Source organism: Bubalus kerabau, chromosome 4, assembly GCF_029407905.1.
Source record: "Bubalus kerabau isolate K-KA32 ecotype Philippines breed swamp buffalo chromosome 4, PCC_UOA_SB_1v2, whole genome shotgun sequence".
NCBI classification, from domain to species: Eukaryota; Metazoa; Chordata; class Mammalia; order Artiodactyla; family Bovidae; genus Bubalus; species Bubalus kerabau.
In genome coordinates, this window is record NC_073627.1 from 74,206,059 (window position 1) to 74,226,830 (window position 20,772).

Below are 20,772 nucleotides of genomic sequence, written 5' to 3' on the forward strand. Positions count from 1 at the left end.
ACCGACTCGATGGACCTGAGTTTGAGTAAACTCTGGGAGTTGGTGATGGACAGGGAGGCCTGTCCATGGGATTGCAAACAGTCAGACATGACGGAGCGACTGAACTGAACTCCACCATCACAGGGCAGGTGTGGCACGTGGGCCCCTTGGTGGTTCAATCTAGAAACTGCAGAGAGAGGACAGGAACCTAGCGTCTCCACCACAGGGGCTGGGTGCGTGCGTGTTCCCCTCCCCACAGCCAGGCCCAGGAGAGGACCGAGGCCAAAGCGAAAGATGGTGGCAACTTCCCAGGAAGGGGCTAGGACAGGTGAGTAGAAGCTGAGAAGGAAGGAAGGAAGAGAGAGATGGGGAGGCTGAGAGGGAGAAGCTTGGCGGAGACTCACTGGAGAAGACACTGCTTAAGTGTTCTTTCAGGGGCCACAGGGCATCCAGATATAGAACATTCATCCATCCATCCTTCCATCCATTTATCCATCCATCCATCAATCTACCCACCCATCTGTTCATCCAGCCATACATCCAAAATAAAAAAAAAAAAAATTACCAAGTACCTATTGTGTGCCAGCAGCTTACTGATTTCTGAAGATAAAGAGATGAAAAAACAAAGTCTTTAGAAAGGGGAAAGGAATGTAGCTGATGGTAAGTGGATTTTCCTAAGGGCTTGTCACTAGTTCCGACCTACCCAGGAAAGGTGCAAAAGACAGATGGCCACACCATCCGTGTCCTTCACAGGTCCTTTGGGATATCCTTAAAGCAACTTCAAAAATGAATTGCAGAGATCCTCTCAAAGGGAAGTAAGAGCCAGCACCCCATGGTCATCCCCTCAAGCACAGTGCAGGGAGCGCGCTCTCTGGCTCCCCACCCAGAGGCCAAGCCTCCTCCTAAGCCAGTGACCACTGGTCTGGGAAAGCTTCCTGTAGGAGGAGACCATTCTGATGAAAAGGCCACAAGGCCCAACCAAACCCCGAGCAGGCAAGAGTGAGCTAGGTCCACTTGGGTGTGGCGGGAAAAGGCAAGAGACATGGGGTAGGTGGCACTAGAGAGAGGACGACAGCTGAGGTTGAAACGCACATCCTCTATCTTTTCTAGTTCCCTGGAGCTCTCTCCCCACTGCACAGGAGCGTGTCTCAGTTGCGAGTCCTTTGCACACAGACCCTCCCCTCTCCGACTGTCTGCCCCAATCAACTGGCCTGCCTCCTCCAGGCATCTGAGCTCTTTTGTGATCCAAGAGCCAAATAAGGAAGAGCCTAGTTTGCCAGGCTGTGAAGAGCAACAAGGAGCCACGGACAGGGCATAAACACACGTCATCACTAACAGAAGGGACAGTGGATACAAGATGCCCTATGGATTACCCTCAGCCCGTATCTAGGGGGTTACCTTAACCAAATCATTTCAAAAGATACAGCATTGTGTATATGATCCAAGAATGGTCAGTGGTCTTGTCAAAACAAAGGGGCTACCACTAGGGGCCGTGCTGGTCAAGCTGTGTGTCTCGGCTCCCCTCCCACCCCCCCGCCAGGGTTGAGCCAGGCTGGGAGAAGGAAGGAGACAAGAGGTGCACAGGTGTGGGGGCGGGGAGGTGAGGGCGGTATGAGAAAGAAGGGGGGCCCTTCCTGCTGGGGACCAGGATGCTCAGGAAATGACCGACAGCAGGCCTGGCACAGGGCGAGGCCCCGGGCACCCAGCCCATCGGGGCGGGGGTGGGGGCGCCGCCCCCACGCCATGCCCCCCTCTGCCGACGCCACCTGTGAGCCAAATGAGAAGATGCTCGGTTAACAAAACTCGGCAGACGGGGGCATTTCAGTCACAGTGCATCACCGCAGATTCAGGGGTATTTTGGGTTTGTTTACTCTCTGCACTAAATAATCTATTTCAGACAGCCTCGGGTCATAGACTTACAGGAAGGTCAGACGTGGGGCTGACAACGAGTCATATGGAACATCCCGGAAGCTGACCTCACCCTGGACGGAGAGCGACTTCTCCAATAGTGGACGGCAGCAAGTCGCCAAATGTCTAGGGACAGGGCGGCCAAGCGTGTAAAGCCGGTCACGAGAGGGAAGTGTTTCGCAGTCACTGAAAACGGTAAGTGTGAAGGTGATGAGGCAACAGGGGAAAACACACTAATCATGCTTCAGTGCAAAAAAGTACAGCGGAAGGAAGTCTCTGTCCAATGGCGTCCTGTGTAAAAACCACGTGTCCAGGTGGACAAAGCCCAGAAGAGAGCCAGAAAGATGAAACCGGTGACTCGGATGGGGCAGTAGGGCTCTGGCAATTTTTTAAAAAGTATTGCTGTAACCTTGCTTTAATAACTAAAAATAGTTTTACAGAAAAGAGAGAGACAATGGTTCTCAAACTACAGGCTTGGGCTGGTGCAGTGATTCTTAGACCTCCGTCTGCCTGGGACCACGGGCAGGGCTCGTTAAACAGATGGCTAAGCCCACCCCCGGGGTTTCTGAGTCAGTAGGTCTGGTGTTGGGGGGGGCGCCCAGGACTCTGCATTTTCAACCATTTCCCAGATGATGCTGGTGCCACTGGGCCCACACTTTGAGAACCACTGCGCTAGTGTGTGGTCGCTACGAAGGTGGAGATGGTGAGGAGGCTGTCAGGAATCTGTGCAGCGAGGCTCCAGCTGGCCCAGGAGATGACGCCAGACTATGTGCTGACGGATGCAGTGGGCCTGGTTGCCTTGCTTCATGGTCAGCGTCAACAAGTCAGCAAGGTCCCTGGTGTCGACATCCTCACTGGAAAGCTCCTCCTGGCTCACAAGAGACCAAGGGACTATTACTGCACCCAGATATTACAGCTTCCAGGCCCCCTAGTCTTCAGAATCTCTCACTGGGCCCTTGCTCTTCCATATCTGCCCATCCCTGTGGTCCCCTGGAATCCAGAACACAGTGGGAGGGCATCCCAGAGCCCCCTGAGTGACCTAACCCCACTCGCAGCTTTCAAATGTGAAGAAACCAAAGCCTGGGGAGGGGGAGGGCGAGAGAAGCCACGCAACCGGCTCCTGGCAGAGCAGAGACCAGAACCCGGGGCTCATGGCTCCCGGCCCGTCCTCTCCCTCGACACTGTGCTCCCACGAGTAAGCAGAGCCCCTCTGCCAGCACTCAGTCACTGATAAAGACATCTGCCCCAGACACCCGGAGTCTCCCCCCGCCCCAAGCGGGTGTTGCTGATGGAAGCGGGTGTTGCTGATGGAAGCGGCTGTTCCCTGGGCCAGCACCCCCAGCCTGGGGGTCACCCGCTCTCTGCCACCACCCAGGCTCACACGGAGACCCTCCTGGGCTATGAGTGCCAGCACCACCAGGAAGCTTCACCCAGGAGAGGCAGGTGGGGGCGGGGTCTGTGCAAAGCAGGTGCCATCCGGCTGGTCCTGGGAGACCCAGGGCCCCTGGATACCCAGCACCTCCGAGTTCGTGACCCTCTTCTGAAAAGAATGTTTCGCCAGCAGGAGTTGGCCCTGTGAGCCTGCCATAATTAAAGCCATCCAGAGAGACCCAGCAGAGGGTCAGATCTGATTTCAGAGCCTGGAATCAGTCAGCTCGCTGTTCTGAAAGAAACACACTGCCTGCTGTCCCCGGCTCTGGTTCACAGGCTCCCAGCCGCCTCCGTGAGACAGTCTGGAGCTGCCATCTTGCTGGCAGATACAAAACCCAAAGGTCGGAGGCACACAGTGTGTTTCCGGGTGAAAATACCGACGCTCCTTGCCTCAGATGTCCCTTCTCACCCACCCTAAGGACATCGCTACAGAGAAGCTATGCCCTCTAACACAGCCTGTTGCTGCTCCAGTAAGAGACAAAGAATCGATATCTGCTAACAGGAAAAGATAGCCACCAGTAACACGAAAGGATCTGGCTCCTCACAGGTCAAACTGTGCTTCAAACCAGCGGCCCCACCGTGATACTGGTGGAGATCTCCGTAAGGGGCGTGCAGGCCGCCTTCAGGTTTGGGATTTTTCCAGCCGAGAATGTCATATGTGATTAATGTAAAAACAAGCAGGCAAACAGGCTTGGTTTTTACCCTCTGGCTGGGTCCACCTGTGACTCAGTCCCCAAAAAACCCTTCTGAACGTCACTTTCAGTAGCATGGATCGCCAGGGTCCTTCCACATAGCTGCATAACATGAGTTACCAGGAGCAGTTAGGATGTAACTTTGCAGCCCATTTTACAGATGAGTGGCTCACCCAAGGCCCATGATGAATGTATCTGGGTTTAGATTCAGTCCTCTTGAGCTTCAACACCCCTCCGCTTCTTTAAAAACAGTGTTTCCTTGGGGTTTGAGGAGCTTAATAACAGCTAATGTTTACTGACCACTTACTACGTATGAGGAGCTATTCTATGAGTCACATGGAATAACTTATTACTATTTACCAAACCCCAGGAAGCAGGTTTGAGAATACATTGGCCACCTGATGCAAACAGGTGACTCATTGGAAAAGACCCTGCTGCTGAGGAAGATTGAAGGCAGAAAGAGAAGCGGGTGACAGAGAATGAGATGGTTGGACGGCACCACTGATTCAATGGACATGAACTCGGCAAACTCTGAGAGATAGTGAGGGGCAGGGAGGTCTGGTGTGACGCAGTCCGTGGGGTCACAAACAGTCCCAAACTGGGACAACCACAGTTACAAAAATGGGAGCGACTATGACCCGGCATTTGTACCAAGTCCTGCAACTTGACTTTGCCCCCTCCCCCGCCCCCCAGATCTATACTGGTCTTGGCAGGGTGGCAGGCACCTGCAGAGTGTATGTACCTTGTGCGTCCCCCCCGTTCCCATTAGTGATGTGGCCACCTGCAGGGACAGGGACAGTCGCGGGCTTGGTGCCTTATTTACCAATCGGGTGTCACTTTGGAAAGCCCACAGCACAGGGACCCCTCTCCCATGAATCCTCGACTCCCTGCTGGTGCTCGGCCCACGAAGTCCTGCACCTGCCCTAGGCCCCTGCTTCTTCAGACACAGCCTGTTTCCACTGACACACCCACAGCACCACGGGCTCCGCTGACAATCAGCCCCCTGCGGCATTCAGACAGAACCACCAGCATATGAATTCAGTTTTGCAGACACATGTGTTGTGGTAGCGCCCTGGCCGTGACTCGCTCCTCACTTCAAAGGCCAACGAGCCACTCCGGGCATCCATCTGTGGTACCCAGTGCCGATAATTCCTGGGCAGCTTAAGTCGAACAGTAAGTCATGTTTCGACAGAGCGAGGGCTGACCTTAATTTTTCTAAGTGTATTGGGGATGGAGAAGAGGGAAGATGCCAGAAAAAGAGGAAAAAGGCAGGCACAGGAGGAGCAGATAAAGTCTCTCATCTATTCAAAGGTTCCAGAGATTGCAAAAGCAAAATTGAGGGGAGACTGGACTCTAACTGGTTAACCTCACTAAATGTTTCGAAGCAAAGACCCAGCCGGCTCTGTGTGCGAGAGTGCTCTCCTCCGACATGCAGTGGGAAGGACGCAGAGTGACCCACACTGCACTTTCACTTGTCATTTGCTAGCTGGAAGCCCTGGGCAGATGAGACACGATTTCTGGGACTTAAATTTACTGATCTGTAAACGGGATTCAGGGCTTCCCAGGCAGCTCAGCGGTAAAGAATCCACCTGCCAACGCAGGAGAAGCGGGTTCTATCCTTGGGTCAAGAAGATTCCCCTGGAGAAGGGAATGACAACCCACTCCGGTATTCTTGCCTGGAAAATCCCATCGACAGAGGAGCCTGGCGGGCTACAGTCCATGGGGTTGCAAAGAGTCGGACACGACTGAGCGACTAAACAAAAGCAACAACAAATTGGGCTCGGAACACCTTCCTCACAGAGTTCTGTAAGACACACTTGTAGGCACCCAGCCTGGAGCCTGGCATGCAGGATCTGCATCATTGCTCATCTCTGACACAGCTCAGCGCCACGCAGGGTCTGCCCACTCCCACCCAGACTGCCAATGGACCCCAGCGCACAAGGCCCTGGATTTAGGAGATTCACCATTTCCCCCGATAGTATCTCTCTCTGTAATCCCCAAACTATATTGTGAGTTCATTTCTCTACTTTCTTATTCTAAGCTCCACAGGCAAAGCGTTCTGAGACCAAAAGGATCCTAGGAATTTGGCCTGGAGAACAAAAGCCCATCAGCTCAGCGCACTGAGCAGAAGGAGGCTTGACTCCTCCATCAATCAGCCTGACGGCAGGGGAACGAGTCTCTACGCGGGCCCCTGAGCTTGCGTGTAAGCCAGGAATGGGGCTGTGCGGTGGCCAGGCGAGGGCAGGCCCCCACCAGGATGCTCACACTGCAGCGACTCAGGCACCTGCTTTCAGGCCAGGCCCGCGGACTTCTCCTTGGTTCTGAAACCAGTGGCCGTGACATGGACCCTCACAGCCAAGGCTTTGCTTCAGAGGTCTTTACATACACACCCTTCTCGGGCCCTGCACCTGCTCAAAACCCTCCAGGCGCTGCACGGCCTGCCCTGAGCCATGTCCAAGAGCCCCGATTGACTCTGAGGCCTCATCTAACCTGGCCCATCCTTACCACTTCCCACTCGATCCCCACTGCCCCCCACCCCTCCTGGCATCCCCAGAGTTTCAGAGACCTCATCTGTCCTGCCCCTGTGACTCAGTAATAGCAACAATCTCCTGGAGAACGAAATAAGATCACGCTTGCAGACACTCAGTCAGCACAGGGCTTGGCATGGAGTTAAACCTTAGTAGGAAATCCCATTTTTAACTTTATGGGAGTTTCTAAACCAGTTAGTTTAGTTATTGCTCCCTAAGTATACCAACCTTCTCTTGCCAATCCCTGTAGAGCCTGTGGTCTGATCCCCATCATTCAGCTTTATTCACTGTGGTTTTCCTATCTTGTGCTTTGTGTTCAAATGCTCAGTCGTGTCTGACTCTTCATGACCCCATGGACTGTAGCCTCCCAGGTCACTCTGTCCATGGGATTTCCTCAGCAAGAATACGAGAGCAGGTTGCCATTTCCTCCTCCAGGGGATCTTCCCAACTGAGGGAATGAACCTGAGTCTCTCCCATCTCCTGCTTTGGCAGATGGGTTCTTTACCGCTAGTGCCACACAAGAAGCCCCTTTCCTATCTTGGCTTTGTCTAAGTGTAGACTTCCTGCCTTTGTTGACATCCCAGAAAGAGACTGAGGGAGAAGATGATCCATGTCACCTGGAACAGAGTGGCAGTATAAGTCAGATTCTCTGGGATTCAGTTGAGTTATCCAGAAACAGGGGAGATAGTATGTGCCCTACCTACCTCATAACATTCCTGTGGGGAGCAAAAGAGAAGAAAGTGTATGAAGAGGCCTCTTCTAAGGAGAGAGCACTACAGATGCATGAGGAATCTGTTGATCTGATTTGCAAGCATAGTGAAAACAGTCTCCATGGAGTTCACTTGGAAAATTACTCTCAACACTTTCGGCTCAATGAAGCCTGTGATTGTAATAGTCTAGTTCTTAATTCTTAATTGGACCCCTCTGGCTCAGATGGCAGCCGCTGCCCAGCAGGGCCAGTGACACCCAGTGAGAGGACCCAGAGCAGAACTGGAGGTGAAGGGTGATGGGGCAAGAAGCTGAGAAACAACTCTGCCATTCCCAAAGTGCAGGGACCATCTGAGAAAGGCCCGTGTGAATCCTGAATTCACCACGGGAGGGTCAGGGAAACTGGGGAATGGGCGGAGGCCAGCTGAGGTGTGGGGGCTGGTGTCCAACATGAAGAAGAGCCATGGAAGAGGCCTTCTTCTGTAACATACGCACTTCCCCATCTTCAATCTGCACCAGCTCTAACAGCTTGGATGGCAAATGACCTTTCTGACGCTGAAGCACCTCCTGGTATTTATCTCCTTCCTGGTCTTGTCCCCAAATAATACACCCCAAAATAAGCAATGAATTCAGTTGCTTATGATACAGTTGCTTATGACCTCTCATGACACAGAGAGCTCTGTGTTAAAACAGGGGTTGTAGAGAGGGTGCAGTAGGTAAGCATGGCTTGGCAACACCCATAGGGGACTATGATATGCCCACGTGGATATGACCACACGGGATGGTGAAAAAGAAATCTTCATTTGTAGGAAGGCCCAAAGTCAGGAAAGGAGTAGAATTATGGAGAGGAGACTTGGACCATACTTAAGACACATGTTTTAAGGACTAGCTGGAGTGTGTACCCATGCATATGTGACAACATGCCTCAGAACAAAACACAGGTGCCTTTTTGCCTCCATGGTAACCCCGGTGCATCTGGCAGAACAGATCCAAGCACCAAACCACACAGGCTTGGTGACCTACAAGACGTGGCGAGTCTTAGGCATTTTTAACACGTTTTCCTCCTTGCTGCTGATCATGACAAGCAAGGACATTCCCCTCATAGTCCAGGGATGCAACACGGACAGGAGATGGCAGGTGAAGAGAAAGAGGGTTTGGGACAAAGGGGAGGTATTTAGAGGTCACCATAATGTGGGACCCTCCAGGCCACGGGCCAGGCTGCCTGTCTCTCTGCTGACAGCGCAGGCGATACGGTTGCGACTCTTACAATAATTACTGTTGAGTGAATACATGAGTTGATGAGAACTGACGTTTCATTAAAAGTATATTTAACTGGTCTAGTTCCAGGATCGGGGATCAAGACCAGACATTCTGCATTAAGAGTGTGGAATCTTAGCCACTGGACCACCAGGGAAGTCCCTGTAATTTAGTTTTGAAATTAGTGTCTGCTCATTTCTTTAGGCAAGCTTCCCTGGTGGCTCAGTGGTAAAGAATCCACCTGCAACACAGGAGATTCAAGTTTGATCCCTGGGTCGGTGGAGAAGGAAATGGTAACCCTCTCCAGTATTCTTGCCTGGGAAATCCCACAAACAGAGGAGTCTGGTGGACTAGAGTCCATGGGGCCACGAAGAATCAGACAGGACTTGGCAACTGAACATTTCTTTAGGCACTTGGTCTGCAATTAAGGCAATCTACCATTAGGTGGCAGTAGTGCATAATCATGCTGTATTCAAGCAAGACTGTCTACAATAGAGTCTTAGCTGAGAGAATCGTACTTTCTCAAAAAAAAAAAAAAAAAATTACAAAAATACCTACATTTCAACAGCATTGAAAATACCACTATAGTTTTTAATATTTAAGATAAAAGGAGTATCAAACTACTCCTTCCCCAAGGAATCTTGAATTGGGTGGCAGAGAGTCAGACATGACTTGGTGACTGAACAAGTATCAAAACTATTACCATCTTTACATTAACTGTGCTGTGCTGTGCTGAGTCACTCAGCCGTGTCCATCTCTTTGTGACCCCTGGACTGTAGCCCGCCAGGCTCCTCTGTCCATGGGATTCTCCAGGCGAGAATACCGGAGTGGGTTGTCATTTCTTCCTCCAGGGGATCTTCTCAAGCCAGGGATTGAAGCCAGGTCTCCCGCATTGCAGGTGGATTCTTCACTGTCTGAGCCACCATGGAAGCCCAATTGTGTAGTCATTATTTAATATACCTGCTTCTCCCCCAGAACTGAATTCAGAGTTCGTTTCAAACTCACTGAGAGTCCTGAATGTGGATTCTGACACTCGCCCTTTTCACTTTGAACTTCATGCCCATTGTTCCCACATACCTGTGGGATGAGATCCCTTGCCTAGGGTTGGCATAGCTGTGTCCTATAACCACAAGAACTCTACTGTCTTACTGAGCTGCTCAGAGACAACTAGAGGGGAAGCCACGCTCTGCTTTCCTGGCTGTCAGATCAGCGAGAAGACTCCATCTCCCAGACAGAGGGGAAAAGCAGCGACAGACAGGTACAAGCACCTGTGGGCAGCAAACACCATGAGTCCTTCCGCTACATGGGAGGAAGTCATGTTCTGTTCTTTCTTAGGGGAGAAACATGCTTCCTGCCCAAGGGAATCTTGAGATGTCGGCTCATTTAAATATAGGCTCTCTCTCTTTGTGGTTCCCTTAGTAACGACTCTAACTCGGGGTCAGATACAAACTGCCTCACAACTGCTTTAGAGAAGATCTCTTTTATCTTTTATCACAAAACAGTACGTCCTGCAAACAGCATTTGTGCAGACAGCTAGGCAGAGTTTTAAGCTCTAGTCTAGAAGCTTTCATGCCCAGAAGCCATTGCAGGCGAGGCCCTGTTTAGTGGCTTTGGCCTGAATCAGAACCCCTTCCCCACCCCCCAGCTCACACCCCAGCCCTGCTGAGCGGGACCTGCAGCCTTCTCCCCAGGACCCCTGCACACCAACACCTCCAGGGCCTGGAAGGGTCACTCCTTCACCTTCCGATTTTGCAAAGGAAAAACACCTTTTTAGGAAATCAAATGACAGTGTTGCATTTAGGTTTTGTTTTTTACATTTCTAGTTTTTAAAAACTCAGGTTTCTGATTAGACTCTCAAAGCGGGGAACGGGGAGGAGGTCTTAAAATGACTCATTCTGGGAAAAGGAGTGACGACTATTTTAAGCTTTAGAAATGTGTCATCATGAGCACCATTGTTTTATGTACTAAGAACACAGAGCTGAGGGGCTTCGGAGTCGGAACGGACATTTTCAGGGAGCACTTGCACCAATCTCCGGATCATGAGCTGACCTTTCTATGACACCCTTACAAAGGGTCATTCTGCAGCTGCCTGATCTTCCCGGGCAGGCTGTTCACCCCTTTGTGAGCAGGGAATTCCACTGATGGGCGGCTCCACTTGCCTGGGAATCCTTCCTGATGGGCTAACATCTGCCTCATTGCTCCCGAGCCCTGGAGCAAGTGCGCACACCCTTCCCCTCCAAGGACAGCTCATCGTGGGAATCTTGCATGCAGCCTTCATATTTCTCACTTCAGTGTTTTCTTCCCAGGCTAAATGCTAAATGGAGTCACTTTCTAGAACTTTCCTCACGGGGACCCTCCCATCTTAGTTCTCCTCCTCCAGGTGTGCAGTGGGTGTCAGGCGCTTCTGGCTGTCACCCATATTGAACACTGGCCCTGGCCAGGGCCAGATTCCGAGCAATGGGCTCACCTCACAGGAGCTCTTGGGCCCCTGGGTTAAAATCTGCCTCTGCCACCTGCCTGAGGGGCGTCTCATGGAAAACTAACACCTATTCAGCCTTAGTTGGCTGATCTCTGTAATGACCACAGGGGCTTCACAACGTATTATTAATAAACTGAATTAAGTCAAAGTAGATAAGAATGGCTTCCCCTATGGCTCAGCGGTAAAAGAATCTGCCTGCAATGCAGAGCACTCAGGTTCAATCTCCAGGTCAGGAAGATCCCCTGGAGGAGGAAATGGCAACCCACTCCAGTATTCTTGTCTGGGAAATCCCATGGACAGAGGAGCCTGGTGGGCTACAATCCATGGGATCGCAAAGAGGCATCCATGCATGAGAGATAAGAACATATGCAAGGTACCTTGGGCAGTGGCCCCTGAGCACTCTCAGTATCAACAATGCTAACTGGAACACAACAAAATTGGAAGATTTTGGGTAAATCAAAAGCAGCTTTCACAGGAGAAATATTGTGTTAGCCAAAAACTTGCTTTGGGTTTTTCTGTTCCATCTTAAGGAAAAACCTGAAGGAACTTACTGGCCAGTTCAGTACTGTGGGACTGAGTCTTGTGATCAACACAACCAGTTAGGTTCTGCATTATCCCAGCAAAGCGCTGACTCACTCGCTAAGTGAGCAGGAGTGGCGCACACACCACTGGTGTGTGTGCTGTGTGTGCTCAGTCGCTTCAGTCGTTCTGACTCTTTGTGACCTACGGACTGTAACCTTCATGGCTCCTCTGTCCATGGGATTTCCCAGGCAAGAATATTGGAGTGAGTTGTCATGCCCTCCTCCAGGGGATCTTCCCCACCCAGGGATTGAACCTGAGTGTCCTGCGTTGTAGGCGAATTCTTTAACCACTCACCAAAGGTCTCTGGAGAAGGAAATGGCAACCCCCTCCAGAGGGGGTTGAGAATCCCCATGGACAGAGAAGCCTGGCGGGCTACAGTTCATAGGGTCTCAAAACAGTCAGACATGACTGAGCAACTAAACAACAATGGTGTTCGGGACCCCAAAGCTGGGGGAGTTGGCCCTTCCTCACAGGAAGTAGAGCTTGTTCCAGCTACAGAGACAGCTTGCGGGGCGGGTAGGTCAGAGCCACAGGCAGGGGCCAGGGGAACACACAAGATGGGCCTTGGGTCTGGTCCAGGTTGAGATATGGCTTCCAGGAGGAGAACCAGCTGTCCCAGAAGCAAACCTACGCACAGCAGTGACCACAGTACCCACTTCTGACACCCACATCAGGACTGGACTGAGCTGGCAGCTCGCCTGGACTTACAATGTCCAAGGTCGGCCCCCGGAGATTTCCACGGGGTGCATCAGGCTGACTCGGGGATCTTGCCCAGCCCAGGCTCAGGGACAAGCCCTCCTCGTCTGCAGGCCTGTGGCCTGGGGCGCCACGCTGTAGGCAGGTGGCTTTGGTATAAATTTAGAGCCCTCTGCTTCCTCTGCCCACTCATAACTTCACACTTTTCCCCAAGCTGCCTTCGCCTGGAACAGCTTCCCTAAAGGAAACATGAAACCTCTTTCATTTTTCTCTTGAGAAAAAAAAAAAAACTCCTTCAGGCCCATCTGCTCTGGAAAGTCACCCAGATTTCATGGCAGCCCTGCCACAAGGCCACCATCACAGGTCACCAGGGGCTCCTGACCCTGCAGAAACCCCTTCTTTCCTGGGTTTCCTTGGTGACTCAGCGGTAAAGAATTTGCCTGCAATGCAGAAGACCTGGGTTCGATCCCTGGATGTGGAAGATCCCCTGGAGAAGGGAATAGCAATCCACTCCAGTACTCTTGCCTGGAGAATTCCATGGATAGAGGAGCCTGGCAGGCTACAGTCCATAGGGATGCAAAGAGTCTGACTCAACTTAGCAACTAAACAACTGTCCTGGAGCAGCAGGGGAATAAGGCACAGAAGGGTTGCTACAGTCGGGTAAGGGGAAATAAAGGCAGGGGTGGAGGGACTCCCACATCTGCACGGACACATCCAGGGGTAGGAAGACTGGCCTGGCAGTCCTGGGTTCACCATTAACTAGCGTATGGTAGTCCAACTTCATGCATCTTAGCTGTGTCATCTGAGCAACCAGGAGGTCCTATTGAGAAGAGGTTACGGCAGCTCTTCCTCCCCTGCATCTGGGGAGGTTATAAAGACATCCCCCCTCCCTGAGATGCGGACAACAGCTCCAGCCTCGTCTGTTCGGGCAGAGCCAGGCGAGTAAAAAGTTAAGGCTCTCAGTCTATAAGTAGTTCCTGCTGTTGCAGATAAAATTAAATGGCATGGCTATTTTGGTGGAAAATCAGGTAAAAATGCTGAAAAATAAACTCTCTGTCAAATGCCAGCCACCCCCTCCCCAACCCCAACTCCCCACTATGTTCTTTTTTTATGCCCATTTGGTATTTGTTTTTAATTCTGGCTGATTGTCAACTTTAAAACCTGATGCACAGAGTGGCTTGCTATTCCGGAGGCGTTATTTTAAGATGAAACAATGTAAATTCTGACTTTGGATGGCAGATGGCTGGCAGTTCACTGTTTGGCAAACCAACTGGTATGGTATGTTGGAAATGCAGAGCAGCAGGTATGCAGTTCAATTTAAAACCACCACAGATGCTCGGAGGGAGCGGGGGAGGGGCACAAGCTGGTCAGGAAATGAAGAACAGTACTCTGAGCTCAGAGGGGAAAAAAAGATGGTAATTAGCCGAAAGTTTGCTTCTTCCAGTCTCTACTTTTTCTTTTTTTTTCTTTCTTTCTTCTTTTTATGGTTGCTTCTTAGAAAACCAGGCGGGGCCCTTAGAAGCCGGCCCAGCGAAAATCTTCTAATTTTGCTCCGTAACTGTCTGTTTGGCAAAGCTTAGCCCCCATGAGGAATTCCAGGGTGAGGGAAAAGCAGATAAAGAGAAGCTCAAACATATTCTTCAACAGAGAGACGCCAGGAACAATGTCACATAAGGAGCCTGTCTCCAAGACGGTTTTTAAGACAGGAACAATTAATGACATTTCAAGAAGGAGGGACTGGAATTCACGGTTAAGGAAAGACCACCACACGTGAAACAGACAACACAGGTGTTTCTACATCCGGGGAATGTCCCCAAACAGAGTCAGAGGGAGGCAGTGTCTACTACTCGCTCGATTAGATTCTGGGTAGTGTGTGACTTGTGGTGTGCCGGTCAGCAGGGCGTCTGGACCCTGCCCAGATTTAGCCATCAGGAAGGTCTATTTAAAGCCAGGAAGACACAGGGTCCTTTTAAAGAAGGTTGCTCAGGCTGCAAACCTCAAACTTCAGACACTCGTCAAGTAGAATGTCCAAACAAGTAATTAGGACAAGAATTTTTGGGGTGTGTGTGCATGTGTGTGTGTGGTGTGAAAACTGAACTTTCTCTGATTTCCTCCAAATTCATGTCATGGCTAGAAGGCAAGTAGGGGAGCACCTGCTAGGTGACCGGCGGTTCTCTCCAGGGGGCCCCACATGGGCAGGAGGCCCAGGAAAGGAGTTGGGATGGAGATGTGCCAGGTGAGACTTGTGATTAACAGTAGCCCTCAAACCACTCTTGTACGAGGGTCCTCTGGCTGAGGCAAGGCTTGAGGGCTGGCTCTGATGATCCCGAGACACAGCAGACCTCCCACTCTGGGTGTCTGTGGATGACAACCACCAAACCCAGAGCAAGATGGTCTGAGTGACTGTGAGAAACGGACGGGTGGGGATAATCTAGTCACTGTACTGCAATTAGGTGTTTGGGGCCAGAACATCAGCTCATTACAATTCCAATTCATAACTTAATTGCTCATCTGGACCTTTAGTAATGAGTAGAGGGTCTCTGGGTTTTAAAATGATGCTCCGAGCCAGTGTGAGCCCTTTTTCCAGCAGCGTGTGGCAGTGAAGAAGCCTATGGAAGGTGAGCCCCGCTCCCCATGTCCTCCTCACACAGGAGGACACTGCAGCCATGGGGCCACCTGCAAGGCCCCGTTCCAGGGCTGAGGGACAAGAACATGAGTCACACATGGATCCTGCCCTCAGGAACCTTCCATCTAATGGGAATAATAAGGTGTGAATATACATCATCACGGATGGAGCATGGCGGGGCCTGGAGGACAGACAGATGAAGGACAAAGGGAACTCGAGTTTCCAGTTTCCTGCAGAGACGCACCGTTCCCTTCTGGAATTGAGGGCCTGACACAGGAGCCTGACGGATTCCCCATGGGTCAAGGGGTGGGGTGGGGGGTGGTGGTGTGGTGTCTCATGCCTTCCCCTCCAGAGATGTAAGCCAGGCTTGACTGTGTTCCCAGGTTTCCCAAGAGCCTGGTTCAAACCCCCGAGACAGGATCAGAATGGATCCCCGGCTTGAAAATAAATCGGGAACTGCAGTGCTTCAAGTACAGAATTAGCCGAGAGACAAAGAAATCTAAAGGAAGCAGGGTGAGGATGAGAGGAGCATGGACATTTCTGGGGGGAAAATGCTATGCATGTTGTGTATCACCAGCCACCAAATGTGAACCACAGCAGTGAGAGAGGCTGGCGAGAGTCCCTGAATACATTTCTTGTGAGTTCTCTCAACACCAAATGGATAAAAAAAAAAAAAAAAATTTTCCCCCCGAGATGCCGCAAAAATCAGCATGTCCTTCTGTTGTTTCAAAAATGACATTTAAGCAGCAGTGAGGCTGACTGTACTGGGGTGGGGGGAGGGGGCAGTGGCAGGGATGGATGAACAACAGAACTGAGGGTCAGGAGGGGTGGGGTGGGTCAGGGACAGCTTTGCTTGGTGGAGGGACCTGAAGAGGAGGGGAAGAGAAGGGCCGGGAGGCCGGGAGGGAAATCAGGACTGGCACGCATGAGTCTGATTTTCCAGCCTCTGAAGCAACTTTTTGCAAAAGGGCCCCCATCAGAGACCACCCTCCCCTTGGAACACAATGTGGGGGCAAGAGAGAGAGGGGGTTTCTCTGAGTCTATGGGGACTGCTTGGCTAGGAGTTGTGTCTATAAAAAGAGCCCATCATGTGTATGCAGAGAGAATAGTTGAGGCAAGAAAAACTCAGATGTGGGTATGGAGGTGAGAAATGGCAGGGTCACGCCTCCTCTCATATCCCACCCCCCACATTGTTAAAGATCCATACCCATGGGCTCGGTTTGGGTTTCTTTGCTTATGGATCACTGTGAATGGTATCTCTGATTTGTTTTAGTGGCTGTAGATGTATTCGTATGGAGCAATACATTCTCAACAGCACAGAAGGAAAACAGGGGTGAAGCCCCACCCAAGGGGGTCAGGGGGAGTGAGAACAGATATCACTATTTTTCATAGGCAAGTGGTAACATTTTCATTGGCAGGTTGCTGTTATTCAGTCACTAAGTCTTGTCCAACTCTTTGTGACCCCATTGACTCCAACACGCCAGGCTTCCCGGTCCTTCACTATCTCGTGAAGTTTGCTCAAACTCATGTCCTTTGAATCGATGATGCCAAGAGTTCCCAAATAAGGATGATTATTTGTTCCAGGTACCAAGTGCTTTACATATATTATTACAATTAATCCTGCAGCAATAAAGTGATGAAGGGATTTTCATACCCACTTTATTGGTGAATAAACTAAGACTCAAAGAGCTTAACTAGCTTGTTGAAGTCTCATAGCTGGTTAGGACAAAGCCAGATGGGAATGCTAGGCTCTCTCACTCCAAGTCCAAGACTTTTCCTTGTTTCCTCATAAACAAAAGATTTGAGAGCAGTGAAACAATGACATAGGAGGTGAGAGAAAGAGAAATCACCTATCTCACATAAGGAAACTACTTCCCTTCCTAGGGAATAAACTTCCCTTCCCAGGGATGCAATGGGAAGGGGAAAAAAAGAATAAAACACAGCTTTGCTTTGATAGATGGCAGTGTGATATTAATAAGTTGTAAGTTTAAGACAGATAAATTAGGGAGACATTTTTCACATTGCCAAAGTTGCATTTACTTCACAAAGTGATTTTCTTAAGAGTTACTTTAGGTAAATGGCATCCAATGTACATTGTATATTTAAACTAAGTGACAAGTAAAAATCTTTCACATGTAACTTTGGACAAAGACAGGCAGACTCCTGAGAAGACAGAAAAAAAATAAGTCCTTAAATGTGTCTCTCAGCAGTTTTGTTTGCATTCAGAGCTTCCAGTCTTCTAAGAATCCTGAAAGAAAGAGAAAGTGAAGTCGCTCAGTCGTGTCTGACTCTTTGCGACCCCATGGACTGTAGCCTACCAGGTTCCTCTGTCCATGACATTTTCCAGGCAAGAGTACTGGAGTGGGTTGCCATTTCCTTCTCCAGGGGATCTTCCCAACCCAGGGATCAAACCTGGGTCTCCAGAACTGCAGTCAGATGCTTTACTGTCTGAGCCACTATGGGCACAGCTGTGAAATAGCTAATTTCGCCTTTGAATTGTCCATTAGGCTAACCAAATGCAAAAATAGGCTTATGTGCTCCCAATATCTAGAACATAATGTTCTTAAAAGTAATGGACGATTCAAAGGCGAAGTTAGCTATTTCACAGTTGTGCCCATAGCCACAACCACCAAACTGTAGTTACAGCTTGAAAAGCTATAAGAAAAGACATAGAACCACAAGTCCCAAGTACAAGTCCCTCAGACAAAAGGTTAACGAACTTTAGATACCAACCCCAGAGCCTTTCAGCCAAGCAGAAACACAGAATTATTAATAGGAGTCATGACAGCTAAGGCAGTCACTGACCTGGGTTGGATCTTCCCCCAGCACATTGCATTTCAAAAGGCCTATTATCTCAGAGAAGGCTGCATTGTCTCTGTAATTATGTCTCCAAGAAACAATACTCTTCTCCTTGCATTTCAGAGAGTAGCCCTGCTAAAGGTATAGGAACTTAACCCTGAACCACAGAGCCTAAGAGGATGAAGGCAGAGGCCACAGGGGAGCTGTCCATCTCTATTGGCTGGATGAGGGATGAAGATGTTTATTGGGTTGAAAATAGCTTTAAATTAGGGACCTAAGCAAAGAAGCAGATAAGTCATAAATTGCTTCAATAGACAAAGGAACTGGGAGTCACAAGCTTGCCCAACTGCCTCCCATCCTGGTTGTGGTTCAAAGTGGCAGGCTGTGAACTCCGAAAGCCAATTCAACATTTGCAACTCATTATCTCCATGTAACAAGCAGTAAAGAGACACTGTCCTCCCACCAGATGATGAACTCCTCCAGCACCAGACACAGACCCTGTGCTCCTGCTGTCCCAGTGAACACAAGTGTGTTTGGAAATAGGATGAGTTACCAAAAGCACCTCTAGATTAGAATCCCAAGGCAAGGGAATAAAAAAAAATATTAAAATGTATGATTCAAGACAATTTTCCTGAAATTTAAAAAAAAAAGATTTGAAAATACACATTGAAAGAGCTCACCTCATACTTGAAACTCTTAACCCAGAACCATCAACATCAAGACATGATGTGATAAAATTATAGGTCTTTGAGGTCGCAAAGAGTCAGACACAACTGAGCGACTGAACTGAACTGAACTGAAAGATAAAGAAAAATGTCTTTACAATACTTGTAAGGGAAACAAAATTAGACTATCATATGATTTTTGATAACAACATTTGTGCTAAAAGAAACTAGATTATTTTATTTTTAATACCTATATTTATGATATTTAAAGAAAAAAGTTGGTTACGGATTTTATACCCAGCAAAACTGACTTCATGTAGGAAGAGCACAAACTGTTATCAACACTCATGAACTCAGAGAATGTTGTTTCCATGAAATGAACACTAACTAAGGAATCTACCAAAGAATTAGTTTCAGACAAACAAAATTACTAAATTGGCATCAATAAGGACACTGAATGTTAAGTATAGATCTACCTATAGAACTAAAGCTAAATGAGGGTTAAAAGGAATAGACTATAGTATATATTGACTATATGACTAATAATACAAATATAACTAGAAAAACTAGGGGGATGGAAGAGAATTTGGAGCTTTACAAATTTAGCTATTTTCAGTAATCAGAGTTGATGGTGGTAGTATTATTATTATTATTGTGAGAGTTTTGCAATAATTATGAGATGTTCTAATTCTAGTTCTGTGTTTTTAAGAATCAGGACTCTTGGTTCAAAATAAAGGAGATACCAATGCAATATAAAAGTTAAGTAAAACATCTATAGTTTTGAATCTGAATCTGAAATGGTTTGAACTTATAGAATATTTGATCTCACTCATATTACACCAGAGAAGGCAATGGCACCCTACTCCAGTACTCTTGCCTGGAAAATCCCATGGATGGAGGAACCTGGTAGGCTGCAGTCCATGGGGTCGCTAAGAGTTGGACACGACTGAGTGACTTTACTTTTAGTTTTCACTTTTATGCATCGGAGAAGGAAATGGCAACCCACTCCGGTGTTCTTGCCTGGAGAATCCCAGGGACAGGGGAGCCTGGTGGGCTGCTGTCTATGGGATCGCACAGAGTTGGACATGACTGAAGCGACTTAGCAGCAGCAGCAGCAGCATATTACACGTGTATAAGCTATGTCTGCTGAAAAGCTAGAAACAAGGACCAGCCCAGTTAGGAATGAGCATACAGAGTAACCAGATTGTGGTCTTGAAATACCTTTTCCTATTAACAGAAACCAGGCTTCTTGCCGAAAAGGTTGATTCCAGACCTGGGGCAGGAGATACAAAACATGAGTCTGGAGCATAATTCATATATATATCATATATCAGATAGTTAGAAAGATCAGAAACTTAGAAAGATCACAAACTTCCTGAGGTCACGTCAAAGGGGACCCAGGAACCAACTGAAGAAGCTCCAAATGTGAATGGACTGAAATCCATCACAAATGTGTAAATCCATAAGTTCACAATAGTATTTTAAAAGAACTAATTGGTTACATTTCAAGGATGTGTGCATGTGTGCATGCTCAGTTGCTTCAGTCACATCCAACCCTTTGCAACGCTATGGACTGTAGCCCACTAGGCTCCCTTGTCCATAGCATTCTCTGACCAAGATACTGCAGTGAGTTGTCATTTCCTTCTCTAGGGGATCTTCCCAATCCACGGATCAAACCTGAATCTCCTGTGTTGCAAGTGGATTCTCTACCCACTGAGGCACCTGGGAAGTCCCATTTTAAGCATGACAGGAAGCCAATGTGTTATCTTGAAAACTGGATATATAAATAAACTGGATATTTATCCTGCCTTTCCTGTAAGAACTGTACTGTTGGGTGGCCAAGCGATAGAAAAATGGAAGCTTCTCCATTTGGAAGCATTAAAAAATTATCACAGCCAGTAAATGAAAACAAAATTATAGAGTGAGAATTACATCATTTTTCAGCCTTCAGGGAAGCGGTGGATCTAGACATTAAGCACCACTGAGTGCTAACATGAAAAAAGTAGAAACCACATGTTACACACTTCCTGATGAAAAACATCATCACCGTGCTGAAGAGGTTGAAACTGAGTCTGGTCAAGTCTCTGGAAGCAGCTGCCAGGGTGCAGGAAACACAAAGGACAGGACACATTGAACCACGCCACAAATATAGAAGCTTGTGTAACTCTAGAGATTTAAGATGCCTGAGTCCTTCCACAGAAAGAGCGTAAGGAAAGAAAGGGACGGAGGGGATGCTGCAGCTTTCAAGAGAAATTTCAAATACAATTTTTTTTTTAAACTGGCATACCTAAAAAACAGCAGTGAAATGTGGAAAACAGTGTGGAGGCTTCTCAAAACACTAAAAATAAGACTACCATGCGACTCAGCTGGCTGTGTATCTGGAAAAAAAAATACTAATTTTTAAAGATACACCCAGTGTTCA

General features: G+C 48.8%; 1 protein-coding gene and 1 long non-coding RNA gene across 3 annotated transcripts in view; one reads left to right on the forward strand and one right to left on the reverse strand.

Moving 5' to 3' along the window:
* Window positions 1–20,772, reverse strand: part of MSRA (methionine sulfoxide reductase A) — a 379,756-nt gene that overhangs the window by 44,395 nt on the left and 314,589 nt on the right. The gene's annotated exons all lie outside the window — the stretch shown is intronic.
* On the forward strand, window positions 2,013–20,116 carry LOC129649833 (uncharacterized). The gene is made up of 3 exons (XR_008713305.1): window positions 2,013–2,082; window positions 15,270–15,399; window positions 20,001–20,116. It is a non-coding gene; the product is annotated as an uncharacterized LOC129649833 (long non-coding RNA).